The sequence below is a fragment of the Erpetoichthys calabaricus genome, chromosome 3, assembly GCF_900747795.2.
Source record: "Erpetoichthys calabaricus chromosome 3, fErpCal1.3, whole genome shotgun sequence".
NCBI lineage: Eukaryota > Metazoa > Chordata > Cladistia > Polypteriformes > Polypteridae > Erpetoichthys > Erpetoichthys calabaricus.
The window spans coordinates 310,507,837-310,523,229 of record NC_041396.2 but is presented as its reverse complement, the minus strand read 5'-3'; the positions used below and the strand labels follow the sequence as shown (position 1 = coordinate 310,523,229).

The 15,393-nt window shown below is 41.3% G+C and overlaps 1 non-coding gene across 1 annotated transcript; it reads left to right on the top strand.

The window, feature by feature from the left end:
• Nucleotides 1–1,255: 1,255 nt before the first annotated feature.
• Nucleotides 1,256–1,338, top strand: trnal-uaa (transfer RNA leucine (anticodon UAA)). Its single transcript has one exon. It is a non-coding gene; the product is annotated as a tRNA-Leu (tRNA).
• Nucleotides 1,339–15,393: the final 14,055 nt, after the last annotated feature.

The following is a 15,393-nucleotide window of genomic DNA, read 5'->3' as shown; positions in this document are numbered from 1 at the left end:
ACTCTGGCTCGATGTCGCTGCAACTGTACATATGCAAATAAATGGCTTGCAACATCTATTTATATGATAGATAGATATATAGATTTTCGTTTTTTAAAACAACCTTTATTAATGAGTCACAACGAATTTCCATTATATAACCGTCCATATACACAAATAACCCCACACTCCATTCATGCACTTAATTAATCCCCTGCACATTTTAATCCTCATCACCCCATTTCATGACCGGTTCAGATGGATAGATAGAAGCATGTAAATATAAAAATTCTATTTTTATGATAGATAGATAGATAGATAGATAGATAGATAGATAGATAGATAGATAGATAGATAGATAGATAGATAGATAGATAGATAGATAGATAGATAGATAGATAGATAACTTATATTATACACACACGTGCGCGCTCACGCACCTACACACAGAGAAATGGTACTGAGCATAATAATTAACGGTAACCTATGATCAACGTCATTTTGGATTTTAAATCCCCAACCCCTCTCATTTTAAACAGATATCATTTTTTAAAAGGGGTCTTACCGGTTTCCGAGTAAAATATCAGAGATTCAACTTGGAAATATTGACCTAAGGATAAAATATAAGGATTCAGCAATACATTTTTTAAAATATACTCGTTAATCAATAATATGCCGTACCGTGATCTTGACTGCCGGGACTCTTGGGAGAATAGACTGTATTAACAATAATTATATTTCATTTAGTCTCTATCCATAAAAAATAAATAAATAGAAAACATTGTTCTAATAAGATATTGAAGACGCACCATTTTAACTTTCAATGAGATTCGGAGTCATCTTTCAGTATTAACAGCAAGCTGTGCAATGGACCGGTCTGAACGCTTATTTATATATATACCAAAAAGAGATGGATTTTTTGAAAGCATACTTTCTAATAAGAAAAGTGATTTCTTTTAGCAGTTGTATGCCCTTTGACCTGTTTTAAGACCGCTTTACATTTACAACAGGAAGATATGAACTTATGTTGAAGGCCTGTTTCTTGTGTCAGCTGCACAATTATGTGTATCAGCAAAAGAAAAGCTAATCTTCCATAGAGTATTTCACATAATGCTTGAGCAGGGCACACAGCTATGTGCTGCTGAAGTGGGAGTCTCCCCTTCTGGCGTCCCGTGTCAGAAGAGAGGATGAGTCTCCACCTGTTTTTGAAGGAGCTGAAAGAATGATCGCAGTTTTCATGGAGTGGTGAAGAGTGATTAAACCACCTTTTGCTACCAGCAGAATGGCCGAGTGGTTAAGGCGTTGGACTTAAGATCCGATGGGCAAATACCTGCGTGGGTTCAATCCCCACTTCTGGTAGCTTCTTATTCAAGTGTGCCTGTTCACTCTGTGTCTGGGTACATCTCTCACCTTTAGAAAGTTAAGCGAAATGCTTCCGCAATGTGGATCCTTAGCTCAGCTGAAAATACATACATAAATGTACTTGATTATTTAAAATGTGGGGTATTTGATAGAAAAGGGTTTGTTTTAGATTTTTTATACGTATCAAGCATGATTTAAAAGGGAATTGCTGCATACTATTTACATCTGTGTGATTTTTAAAACACTTATATCAAACTAGTTATCTCGTGCCTTACACGCAATACCTAAAATTCTTTATCTTCAATAGTTAAAAACCACAAAACGAGCGTCTGTTTTCACAGCGAAGGAGGTGCATGTGCAGGGCCTGCCAGATTCAAGCAGCAGGAACATTTTTTGCTGTATCTCTCTCTACACACTGAGCCATGAACGCACAGGGACGGTCAGCGTGCCCTTCTGTGAGATGGGACAGCTGTTTCACTGCAGGGCCTGTCAGCTTGCCCTTGTACAAGATGGCGTTCTGTGAAATGGGAAAGGCTGTTTCACTCAAACTGCAACCTTAAAGACAGCAATGAAAAACGGTTTAGATAGAACAGGCTTTCCTTTTTTACAAATTCTAAAGCAAAGGTTAGATAGATAGATATTTTAATCTCGTGATAATATTAAAATAATAGATAGATAGATAGATAGATAGATAGATAGATAGATAGATAGATAGATAGATAGATAGATAGATAGATAGATAGATAGATAGATAGAGTGCATCCAGAAAGTATTCACAGCATATCACTTTTTCCACATTTTGTTATGTTGCAGCCTTATTCCAAAATGGATTAAATTCATTTTTTTCATCAGAATTCTACACACAACATCCCATAATGACAATGTGAAAAAAGTTTACCTGAGATTTTTGCAAATTTATTAAAAATAAAGAAACTGAGAAATCCCATGTCCATAAGTATTCACTACCTTTGCTCAATACTTTGTCGATGCCCCTTTGGCAGCAATTCCAGCCTCAAGTCTTGTTGAATATGATGCCACAAGCTTGGCACACCTATCCTTGGCCAGTTTCTCCCATTCCTCTTTGCAGCACCTCTCAAGCTCCATCAGGTTGGATGGGAAGCGTCGGTGCACAGCCATTTTAAGATCTCTCCAGAGATGTTCAATCAGATTCAAGTCTGGGCTCTGGCTGGGCCACTCAAGGACATTCACAGAGTTGTCCTGAAGCCACTCCTTTGATATCTTGGCTGTGTGCTTAGGGTCGTTGTCCTGCTGAAGATAAACCGTCGCCCCAGTCTGAGGTCAAGAGCGCTCTGGAGCAGGTTTTCATCCAGGATGTCTCTGTACATTGCTGCAGTCATCTTTCCCTTTATCCTGACTAGTCTCCCAGTTCCTGCCGATGAAAAACATCCCCACAGCATGATGCTGCCACCACCATGCTTCACTATAGGGATGGTATTGGTCTGGTGATGAGCGGTGCCTGGTTTACTCCAAACGTGACGCCTAGCATTCACACCAAAGAGTTTAATCTTTGTCTCATCAGACCAGAGAATTTTCTTTCTCATGGTCTGAGAGTCCTTCAGGTGCCTTTTGGCAAACTCCAGGTGGGCTACCTTGTGCCTTTTACTAAGGAGTGGCTTCCGTCTGGCTACTCTACCATACAGGCCTGATTGGTGGATTGCTGCAGTGATGGTTGTCCTTCTGGAAGGTTCTCCTCTCTCCACAGAGGACCTCTGGAGCTCTGACAGAGTGACCATCGGGTTCTTGGTCACCTCCCTGACTAAGGCCCTTCTCCCCTGATCGCTCAGTTTAGATGGCTGGCCAGCTCTACGAAGAGTCCTGGTGGTTTCGAACTTCTTCCACTTACGGATGATGGAGGCCACTGTGCTCATTGGGACCTTCAAAGCAGCAGAAATTTTTCTGTAACCTTCCCCAGATTTGCGCCTTGAGACAATCCTGTCTCGGAGGTCTACAGACAATTCCTTTGACTTCATGCTTGGTTTGTGCTCTGACATGAACTATCAACTGTGGGACCTTATATAGACAGGTGTGTGCCTTTCTAAATCAGGTCCAATCAACTGAATTTACCACAGGTGGACTCCAATGAAGCTGCAGAAACATCTTAAGGATGATCAGGGGAAACAGGATGCACCTGAGCTCAATTTTGAGCTTCACGGCAAAGGCTGTCAATACTTATGTACATGTGCTTTCTCAATTTTTTTTATTTTTAATAAATTTCCAAAAACCTCAAGTAAACTTTTTTCACGTTGTCATTATGGGGTGTTGTGTGTAGAATTCTGAGGAAAAAAATGAATTTAATCCATTTTGGAATAAGGCTGTAACATAACAAAATGTGGAAAAAGTGATGAAGCGCTGGGAATACTTTCCGGATGCACTGTAGATAGATAGATAGATAGATAGATAGATAGATAGATAGATAGATAGATAGATAGATAGATAGATAGATAGATAGATAGATAGATAGATAGATAGATAGATAGATAGATAGATAGATAGATAGATAGATAGATAGATACTTTATTAATCTAAAGGGGAAATTAGATGCAGGGACATGCTCGAGCACCGTTGAGAGGATATGCAGGAGCGGCTATAAGGGAGACCTGGCTGGCTGGGTATGGGTAGGAACATATCTGGACATGTCGATCAGGCCTTGGGTTCATGGCAAGGTCTTTCTTTTGTTATAAAGGGCCTCAGAAGAAGGGGCAGGTAGGGGGGTGCCAGCCAACAAACGGGTCTTGACAGACTTGGGGGGGGGATACAATGCAGAGGCAACATCCATCAAATTGCTCTTGACACAAACCCTGAGCCAATCTGGTGGATGAAGTGGGATTAAGGTGGGGTCTGGGCGGGGTTAAGGAGGGAACAGGTTTGAATTCAGCAGTCACAGGACAGGGGGTGGGGGGTGTATCATTTAAATCCACCAATCAGAGGAATGGGGGAGGGGTGATCAAGTCATCAATTATTTTTGATTGACATTTTGACAGAAGCACCCTGGCTTAATACTACCATCGTTATTGTGATTTGTAGAAGTCTTATGGTGTGTGTGCTGATTACAACAATGGCTGTCATGTGTGGTCTCTTTTATTAATTTCTTGTCCCTATTTAACGATGTCCTACGTGTCACACATTCCTGCTGCTGATAAATTTCCCTCTGTGATAATAAAATTCTTCTACTGTTCTGCTGAGTAAAAGCCACACATCCAAAGAGAGAACAAGGAGATTCAACACCGGCAGTGACCGGTGAGAACACTAAATCAAAAGGGCAAAAGTGCGGACCACCACATCATAATACCTCCTACATAAACACACAAGGGGGTCTGAAATGAGGGGGCAACTCTTAAAGTGGAACAAGTAAAGCATCAGCTGAGCAGAGCAGAAATAAAGGAGCTGAGAGTCCGTCAGGAATCATCTTATACAGTGCAGACCATAATACCTTCAAACACAATTTATGGGTCATGTTTACTGGTGTACTCATACCTCAGATTAAAAAATAAAGAAACAAACTCAGTTTTCTGCAAACATTTTGTTTTATTTGCACATAATGAGAATGTAATAACAGGGAATCTTACATTCAGCCATTGTCTAGTCCTGAAAAGTCTGCTAAAGAGACAACTTGAAGTGCGTTAAAGAAATTCACCAAAAAATGTCTCCCCGTATATTATGTGGTAAATTTGAACAAAAATACTTTACTGCAGCAAACCTACTAGATGGGACAGCAGTGAGGATTATAAAGATGATTCAAAATCATACAAGTGTGCTTTTAAAAATAAAGAAAAACTTCTAAACAATTAAAGAAATGTTTTAAAGAGGTATGACAGGCAGAGAGTTCTTCATATCCAACTTTTATTAAAGATTTCAGTTTCTCTGTTTTTCTAGAACTGAGCACAATGAAGTATTAATTGTGTTCTCTATGAGGTGAGCAGCTGCGGCTAATGAGACTTCACAGATATTAACAAATGTCAGTCTAAAGGAGCAAATCCTACGTTTAATTGTGGACATCAAACCTCATTTGACCTTCTCAGTCGTCCATTTCAGTCACCTCAGTGTCATTTAGTGAGCCAGCAGTGTGAGGAGTGAAGGCCGACTGCTCCGTCTGCACTCGTCTGTCATCTGCTGCCTTAGTGAGGAGGAGTGCGGATTAAAGTGCAGGAATAGGAAACATTAGCTTCAAGATTAAGATAAAAAGTTTAACATGAGACAAACTCTAAATAATAAATGAAGAAGTATCTTGTAAGTTTTGATTCTTAAACAAATCCCCACCTGCCTGACCAAAGTTGAACAGAATGTCGGTCGTCATCTGAGCTCTGCTGTTTTTAGTTTGTAGTTGTGAAATCTGAAAGACTGTGCCAATTGTAACTTCAGATATTAAAATATTTATTTAAAGATTATTTCCAGATTTTAGGTAAAATTCAGCATATAACAATTTATAATCAAATAAATAATTCTGTCCCAAAACAATAGAAATAACAATAATCATTTTACAATGTTAAAAAAAGCCACCAAGAAACCCTGAAGTATTTCTATGAATTTCCAGGAGTCTCCTACATTTACAGTGCTGTTTATTACTCATTCAAATAAGAAGAAGTCTTATAAAAATAATTGTGATGAAATAAGCAACATTCATAAACAGCGTACACTCTACATGAATAGAGTAGAATTTTAACAAAAACAGCCTTCAAAACAATACAGCGAATATGAAATGATTGCATTGTTAAGAAATACGTCCAAGTATTGCACTGCTAATATGACAAATGAGCAAAGGCACAATGTACAAATAATTTAAAGTAGCAAAAGACAGAAAATTACTTTTGTATTTTTTATTTCCTTTAACATTTACAGTAAACTGAGCACTGGAGAAGCTGGACTAAATATTTTACACATCAGGATGATTTTCAGTGCTTTTCTGAACCAGGAATAAAGAAAAGCATAAAGAATTGGATTAACTCCAAAGTTCAGTTCACTTACCAACACAAAGGCATTCCTGATGAGATGTGTGATTGGGTTATTAATATCAGTAAACAGATTGTATACATTGACAGGCAGCCAGCAGATAATAAAAACCCCCACGACTACTCCTAATGTTTTTGCGGCTTTTCTTTCAGATGGTTTTGATATTTTTCTGTCACTCACCTCCACAGTTTCTCTTTTCTATCATACAGTTGATGGCTCTTGAATGGCTTCTTGCAACGACAAATATTCTGATATAAAAACCAATCATTAGTGAATAAGGAATAAAAAAAGTTATGAGTAAAATAAAAATGACCATTTCATAAGAAGTGAATACTGCACAAGCTCCTTCACATAACTCTGTTACAATATCACTAAGACATAAAAGTACAACTGTAATGAAAAGTGCAAACAGCCACACTACAGCAATGCTGATCTTTGCAACAGTTAAAGTTATTTTTGAGCTGTAAAAGAAAGGATGGCAGACAGCAATGTAGCGATCAATGGATATTAAAAGCACATTATATATCACAGATATGCTAAGAATATTTGCATGTGCAGAATACAAATAACAATAAATAACCCCAAAGTACCATCAAATTTCAATCAGCTGAACCAAAAAGATGGGCATCACAAACAAACCCATTAAGAAATCGGCCAGTGCAAGCGAAAGGATCAGAAGATTAGTCGGCGTGTGCAGCTGAACAAAATGAGAAATAGAAATGATAACAAGAAGATTTCCAACGACTGTCGATAAAAGCAAAAGACACGAGAAAGTGTAATAAACTCCATACACTTCAGTTCCATAAATCAGTTTACGACAAGATGTATTACTGTGAGGAAAGCAAAGGCCAAGTTTCAGTCCATTCCACTCCATGTCTGTCCCTTGACTGAGCCGTCCTGCCTGCACACTCAGATGTTTATACACTGAGGCCCTGCGACTGCCATATTCTCTCTGCTGACGTAATTCACATGAGGCAACTCTCTGCTGTGTTTGCATCACAAATTCTCTCAGGATGTTTGTTTGTTCATTTCAGTTCTTACTCACTAATGAGTTCATCAAATCTCAGATGTCTTCATTATATTTGTTTGTCAGGAGCCGCTCAGGGCTGCGGTGGTCTCTCCTCACAGCTCCACAGTGGTTCAGCTGCTGGCTCTCTGCAGTTTCCTTCTTCTCCTCTGTCTGCTGTTTTTGTTTTTTTGTTCTCAGTCACTTTGACTTTCTTTCCTCATCACAGCGAGCAGCACATTAAATCAGCAGGTTCAGATGAGCTGAGGTTGTGCCCAGTGGTGGTCTGACACTCCATCCTGTCCTGTGCTGCTCAGAGCCCCTCTGACTCTTCCATGGAGTGTGCTGGACCACCCTGTGCTCATGAGAGGCCCACACACACACACACACACACACACACACACACACACACATACAGTGTACAGTAACAGCTGTGTGTTTTTCTCTTTTCCGGACCCTCACATTAAATTCCAAACAGTATTCCCCCTGTTGCTCTCTGTCAGTCTGACGTTGTGCTGATTGTCTTTGTCTGATTTACTGGACGTCTTTCTTTTAATAAATCATCAAACACACAACATGCATTTCTGTGTTGCAGTGGCAGGTAAACTCTCAGAATTCAAATTCAGCAGTGCTCTCTGATGTGCTTTTTTATTTTTAGGACATTTGCTGTGTCACTGATTTGTAACTTTGTATCAAACAAAACCAAACGACTGTGTCTGTCGGTTTTGAAGCATCGAGGAGCACCGCACTGCATGAGACTGTTAGCTGTCATCACTATAAGGACAATTAAACTTCTTAATAAAGGAAGAAATGATGTCAAGACCTCTCCAAAACAACCTTCTATAATATTTGCACTTTTTTACTGTAACAGCAAGTGGTGTTTTTTAAAGAAATGCTGAATCATAAAATCTATACTAATAAAAGGCAAAGCCCTCACTCACTCACTCACTCACTCACTCACTCACTCACTCACTCACTCACTCACTCACTCACTCACTCACTCACTCACTCACTCACTCACTCACTCACTCACTCATCACTAATTCTCCAACTTCCCATGTAGGTGGAAGGCTGAAATTTGGCAGGCTCGTTCCTTACAGCTTAATTACAAAAGTTAGGCAGGTTTCATTTCGAAATTCTACGTGTAATGGTCATAACTGGAACCTCTTTTTTGTCCATATATTGTAATGGAGGAGGCAGAGTCGCGTATCGCGTCATCACGCCTTCTACGTAATCACGTAAACTGAAAACAAGGAAGAGCCCCAAAGAGCGCTGAAGAAAACATTCATTACACAATTGAGAAGGCACAAGAGAGCGGCTCACGTGAACTGACTGAATGCAGCACGAGTGGTCACTTCGATACTGCGGAAACAAAGCACGGTGTAAAACGTAAGTTTAAATTAAGTTTATAGAAACGCTACTGCTGCCATTTGCAATACCATATTCGCGATACAAGTTTAATGAGAAGACACGAGATATAAACGAGACTTTGGATGACTTTGTAACGGATTAAAAATTGCTGTAGCGAGAAACTTTTAAGTGCCGGGTCTTAGCTAACAGCACGTGGAACGCAGCATGTCTGAAACAAAGCACCGTGTAAACCTAAAGTTTAAATTAAGTTCATAGACCTACAAAAGGTTGCCATTGATTTGAGGCAAGATTGCTTTTCTCCTGTACAACTATACATTGCATTTGTAACAGTAAGCTTGCACGGCTTGGTCATATTACAACCGGAGTGCTGAACTGACAACGTGGTATACAAACAGAACTATAACAATTGTAAAAAAAGAAAAAAAAAAAAAGCGAAGAACCCGTGGATTAAATAAAAAGGCTCCTTCCTTGGCGAAGCAAGGAAAAAGGAAGACCTTATATGGCATTTGCTGTTCAGGGCACATCTAAAATGAATTAAATTCATAATAATAATTCTGCATTATTTCCATTACTAAAACAATAGTTAACAAATATTCAATAAATGCATGCGGCACATGAAAGAGTTCATTTGCTTTGTTGTGCTTACAAATACTTAACCTCTCCCCCGTTATCATCAATTATTTCATGGTTCAAACTCTCTTTGAAAGATATAAGCAAAACAAAGGATCTGAAAATCCTGAACTCTTGATTTGATGAATGAGATGATTAGGTAATGCTTGTGGTTTGTCAGCCAGTTGACAAACATCTGACACGCCTCTCAGTTGCGAGAAGCAGATCATAGGTATGTGATACAGTATCTGCCAAATAATACATAGAGTACACAATACATGTTTCACCCTTATCGACCAACCACATTGCGATTCAAACTAAAACGAATGTAATACTCCAATCTTCACCCTGCCAAAGCAAAACAGCTACCGTAGCGCAGCGTCAGAGGCTTCACCTCAGGTGCTGACGTCTGAGATTCAAACCCAGTAAGGGAAAGGAAAAGTGTGTACACCTGATGAGCCCTAATAAGGGTGAAACACGTGTTATGTACTCTTTGTATTATTTGGCAGATACTGTATCACATACCTATGCTCTGCATCTGAGAGGACGTGGCGATCATTTGCCAGCTGGCCAACCAACCACAAGCCTTACCTGGTAGGTAATCACCTAATAATCAGATTACAATTCAGACCAAAATGTATATATATATATATATATATATATATATATATATATATATATATATATATATATATATATATATATATGTATGTATATATTGTCACACAGGCGTATTTAGGGGACAACCAAAGGGCCTGAATAAATGTAGTTCCACGCTGGACCAGGGGATGGTGAAGTGTGCTAATTCTCTCTTTCAATTTATTGCGGACAATTCTTAGGAAAACCCGCCCTGTTCTGGGGCACCCAACGACGTCACTTTCAGTTCCGGTCCTGATGACATAACTTCCCCTGCAGGGGATTAAAAAGCCATCATCTTAAGAGGAGAGTCAGTTCTGTTTTGGACTCAATCATGTGAACATGTCTTTGCTTTTGAACAGATTTTGCAGCCAGGAAATATTACTGTATATGGGTGACTGCCCCAAACCTTCCCAATGTCTCTTGGTCGTTCTTGTTACAATGCATATCTTATGAATATGTTAATTTGTTATCCAAAAAACTAAAACAGGTTCTTAATACTGGGAGGTTTCTGAACTCTTTTGGCCACATCTGTGGAGGGCTGCTTGTCTGTCGGTGAGGCAAACTGCAGGTTTACAGCGCCACAACATAGTGCCGTGGAGACAACTACTAGCTGATCGTGGTCGTGCTATAAGCGCCTGTCGCTGATGGGTGATGCAAGGAACATTACGAATGCAAGAAACAATATAACTTGGTCACTGACCTGGCCCCGACCCTGCCCATTCGCTGTGCCTGTGTTTAGGAGAGCGGCAGATCTACTGTGCTGTTCCTGTTTCAAGTTAAATAAAGCTGGTTTTGCTAAAGTGCTGAGACTCAGCCTCATTTTTAGGGTGAAAGACAGCTTTTCACATTTCACATGGTACCAGAAGTGGGGTCTTGCACCAATGGAACCCCAAGAGGCATATGATATCCCAATACCAGCGGAGCAAAATGAGGGTCTCGCGAGTGCTCAGGTCGTCACGCTCCTCAGAGATGTGCTGGTGAAGATGGATCCCTATGATGATCCAGAGTGTGTCATATTCTTCATTGAGCGCACAGCAACTTTGATGCACTGGGACAGGGGAGCCAGGCCCATTATTGTGGCCCCGTTTTTAACTTTTTAGGCCTTGCAGATCGTGTGAAACCTCCCACCCGAAAGACTTGATGATTATGACTTCCTAAAGTAACTGATCCTCCTCGGCGTGGCTGTGAGCCTGGTGGCCAAGGGGCTCCAGCTTCGTCTGTGGCATATTTATGTCCCACAGGAAGACAGATCCCGGGTTTAGTGCATCTGATTTAAAGCTGGATCTGCTGAGATACTTTTGAGCAGTCCTGTCAGGGATAGACAAGACCCTTTGTGATGAAATATTATGGAACAAATTGCACTCGCTGCTAGACCTAACACGCAGACTGGAGGGTGCACAAACCAACAGGAAACAACGGGGCTACCCAGGCTTGTCCCCAACTTTGATCCAGCCAGCACAGGCGTCTAGGGTCACTGGTGCCATAGGTGAAAGATGCCATCGTTGGAACAACATAGGGCAGACAGAACGCAGCTGCTTTCGCTGTGATCATCCAGGGCATCTGGCTCAGGAGTGCCACCTCCCACCTGCACAAACGATGACCATTGGTCTGGCCCAGGTATGCGGCTCTCATGTTTCCCCCATGATGTTAAAGGAAGACAATTTTAAAGTCTCTATTACATTGGCCAATTGGGAAGTAGTCTCGGCACTGTAGGACTCTGGTAGTGACCTCAGCGTAATCCGCCGTGACTCAATCTGGCAGACTGGTTATAAGACCACAGAGCAAGTGCACATCAGCTGTGTCTATGGGAACAACGCTGCAGAAACAGAATGCCACACTGTTCTCTATTGCAGTGGAACATCTTCAGCATCAGCAGGAGGTGCAGAAATGTGATTACAACAAGACAAGTAAACTTTGCGAATTTAAGAAGGGGGATCAGGTGCTGGTGTTGATTTCATCGGATCCGTATAAATTTTGGCCTGAGTGGTTGGGTCATAGAAAAGCGTAGGTCCCCCATGAATTATAAAGTTAGAACTCCATGGCGGCAGAAGCCTGTACAGGTTTTGCATGTTAACCTTAATAACAATTGCTGAACACAAAATCATAACTCTGCATGGTGTTACTGTGTAGGTGCCCCTGTATCACCTGCCAGAGGCAACATGGAAGGTGATACAAGAAGACATGCAGCAGATGTTCCAGTTAGGCCTGATTTGTCCAAGCAAAAACGAGTGTTGGAGCCCAAATGTACTTACCTCAGAGCCTGATGGTTCAGTCCAGTTCTGTATTGATTTAGGCGTTTGAATAAGATTTCCAAGTTTAATGCCACGTGTGGATGAGCCGTTGGAAAAGTTCAGGCAGGCCTCATGTATTTCCACCCTAGACCTCAGAAAGGAATATTGGCAAGTGACCTTGGAGGAGTCCAGTTGCAAGAAGAGACCGTTCACCACTCTGGATGGGCTGTTTGAATTTACAGCACCCCCTTTCGGTCTCCATGGTGCATGGTACCTATCAGCAGACCAGATCCTGCTTCCCCCATTCCACGTACACGGGTGCCTATCTTGACAATACAGTAATTTTCAGTAATGATCTCATCTTGTCCGCATTCGGGTAGTGCTTGACAGTTTGTGTTTGGTGGCGTTGATGGCTAACAGTAAAAAATGCAACCTGGGTGTGTCGTAAATCCGTAACTGGAATATTCCATGGGAAAGGATTTGCTGAAGGTGGTGGAGGTGTTTGCATATCCACGTCCCAAATCATAGAGGCAAGTTTGTGCCTTTCTCGGGCTCACAGGGTACTATAGGCGGTTCATTCCCAATTTTTCGCATCAAGCCGTACCCTTCTTTTGATGGAATTTATTCTGCAAACGGATGAAAGCGTTTTCAGTTTAGGAGCGGTGCTCTCACAATGTTTTGAGGGGCTCTGACCCGCTTCTACTGATCTCATTCCCTTCGTACAGCTCCTTTCAGCCTCCTACTAGTCAAGCACAGCAATTCTTTGGCAAGCTCCTGCCCAGTTGTCCTAAGCCTTGCACCAGGAAAATGTCCCTAGTCACAAATGGGAGCGATACACAGGATTTCACTCCAACAAAGCAGGCAAGGCAGTACCCATCAGAGTGGGTAACTCGAGTTTCCACTTTTCCTACTCACATACACCCACAAAATCGCACTGCAACGCCACCGGCTTTTCTCACCTCATTTCTGGCTGTGGGCTAGAAAGGCTTCATTTATTCTTTCTTCATTGGAGGGGCAGAATCTCCATGAAACTAACACATAACAATTTTCAGTGAAATATTGCTTACCTTTCTAAGTGGCCACCATTTGTGTCCATGTGAGCCTTTTCCCAGCCTCTGGATCAGCATCATCCTTCTTCTAGCCCCTTTGTGGTTGACAATTTTATGTCATGGAGTAAACTTCTTCAGAAGAAAACAGTCTTCAGATAGGTGGTCAGAATAGACTTCAATGCACAGCATAGGAAACCATTGTAGAGCACATAAAGACTGTCTCAGTTCAGTGAAGAAAGCCCCTTGCTTTGGACAAGCCTCATATTTATTACAATTCTTATCTCAAAATATCCCTGCTTTTCACTATTTCCCATCATCTGCATTACAGGGTTTCTTATGATAATGACCTCGCTCAACACCTTTGCTCATAACAATAACCTTGCCCAATAGACCTCCTCGTAACAATCTTCTTCCCCGTAGCCCTTCTCATAACAATTTTCTTTGCTATCTACACTTTCCCATAAAAGTCACTTTGGCTTGAAGAATGTACTTGCCATCTGGGGGTAAGCATCACCCAGCCTCTCCTCCATTAACTCTCACGCCCCTAATCCTGGGCTTTTAAATATTGGTGGCCTTTTGGTTAATCAATTCTCACCATTAACTTGGAATCAGAAGGTCCCACATGTGAAAACTGGACTGCTCAATTAATGATTCAGTTAATGATTACTTGTTACACTGGCATCTCTTAAGGCTAAAATCATAGGCAGCCAAGGCAGTAAGTGGCAACGCATATCTCCACTGATAAACGGGTAAGCTGAGGACGGCCTTGAGGGGACAAGCATGGTGCTTTCTTACTGCTTAGAAGAAAGAAGAAATACAAGCAATGATTAATTCTAATAAATGCTTATCTAAAACCCTATCATTAAATGTGTGTTAAAGTAAAAGCCTGTGAACACACATCGGTAGCAGCGACGTTAGGCAGTGGTGTGCTGATGCTTACTGTCTGACTTGCCAGCACAGGCTCTGAGCTGGTGGGACTGGAAACAGGCGGCCTTGCGCTCACAGGCATCCACATCAATGGTGGCGCACATAGTTGCAGCGGGTTGGTGCTCTCCCCTTCGGAGTTTTGTTTTGTGTGTGTGTGTTGATTTTGTGTTGGGCGAACATATACTACAACCGAGACAATCTTCTTAAGATCGGAGTCTGCTGTGAGGGGAGTGTTACAGCAGAATTCATTCACTCGCACAGCGTTCTGGTGGATACAGCCAGGACACCATGCTCCCCGTGGATTACCAACCCCAGAGGCCGACGATGAAGGTGGCGCAGAGAGAGAAAGCAGAAGCGATGATGCAGGGCCGGCGCACTAGCTAGACTATAGAGACAGCTTCACAAACCTCCGCTTCCAAGCCTTTTCCTCGCTACCGCCAGATCTATTGTCAACAAGATGGATGAACTGAGGCTTCAGGTTGCATCAGACTGCATGATCAAGGACAGTAGCTTGTTTGTGTTCATGGAAACCCAGCTCCATTCATGCATACCGGACTCAGCTATTGAGCTAACAAGCTATACATCGCGGCGCCACAACAGGACTAGAGACTCTGGTAAGAGCAGATGAGGGTGTGTGTGTGTGTATACATCAATAATAACTGGTACATGGACACAGTGATAGTGGATAGCCATTGCTCTCCTGACTTGGAGTACAGTACACCCCCAAAATTTGTGGGAGTTACGTTCCCAGAGCACCCGCGAATTGTGAAAAACCGCGACTTTTAGATGTGGTTAAAAAATGTCTTTTAAATGCCTATTTTTATAGTTTAAACCCTAAATACAATATGCCCCAAAGCATTTTAATTTCGTTGCAAACTCAGCTTAATACATTAATACATTACCTAAAAAATTGCCTTAATACATTACCTAAAACAGAATGTAAAGGTAAACCCGTATACTGTACAGTACTGCACTGCTATGTCCCCCGTGGTGCTAGAATGTAAAATGCCTATATTACTGCTATAAGTACTGTAATTCAAGCAGGCGTGTTTTCTTTGGTATGGGCATCATTTTCTTTGGTATACGTAGAGTAAATACATAATAATTTCATTTAATTAAAATACAGTAAAATGTATGGGTACTCACCAATGATGAATGATATTGATGATGATGATGAAGTAGCTGTACAGTAAAATTCCTCGGGTGGCACCTCTTCTTCAGGCGCTTCAGGGGGAGTTGTATCTTTGGATGG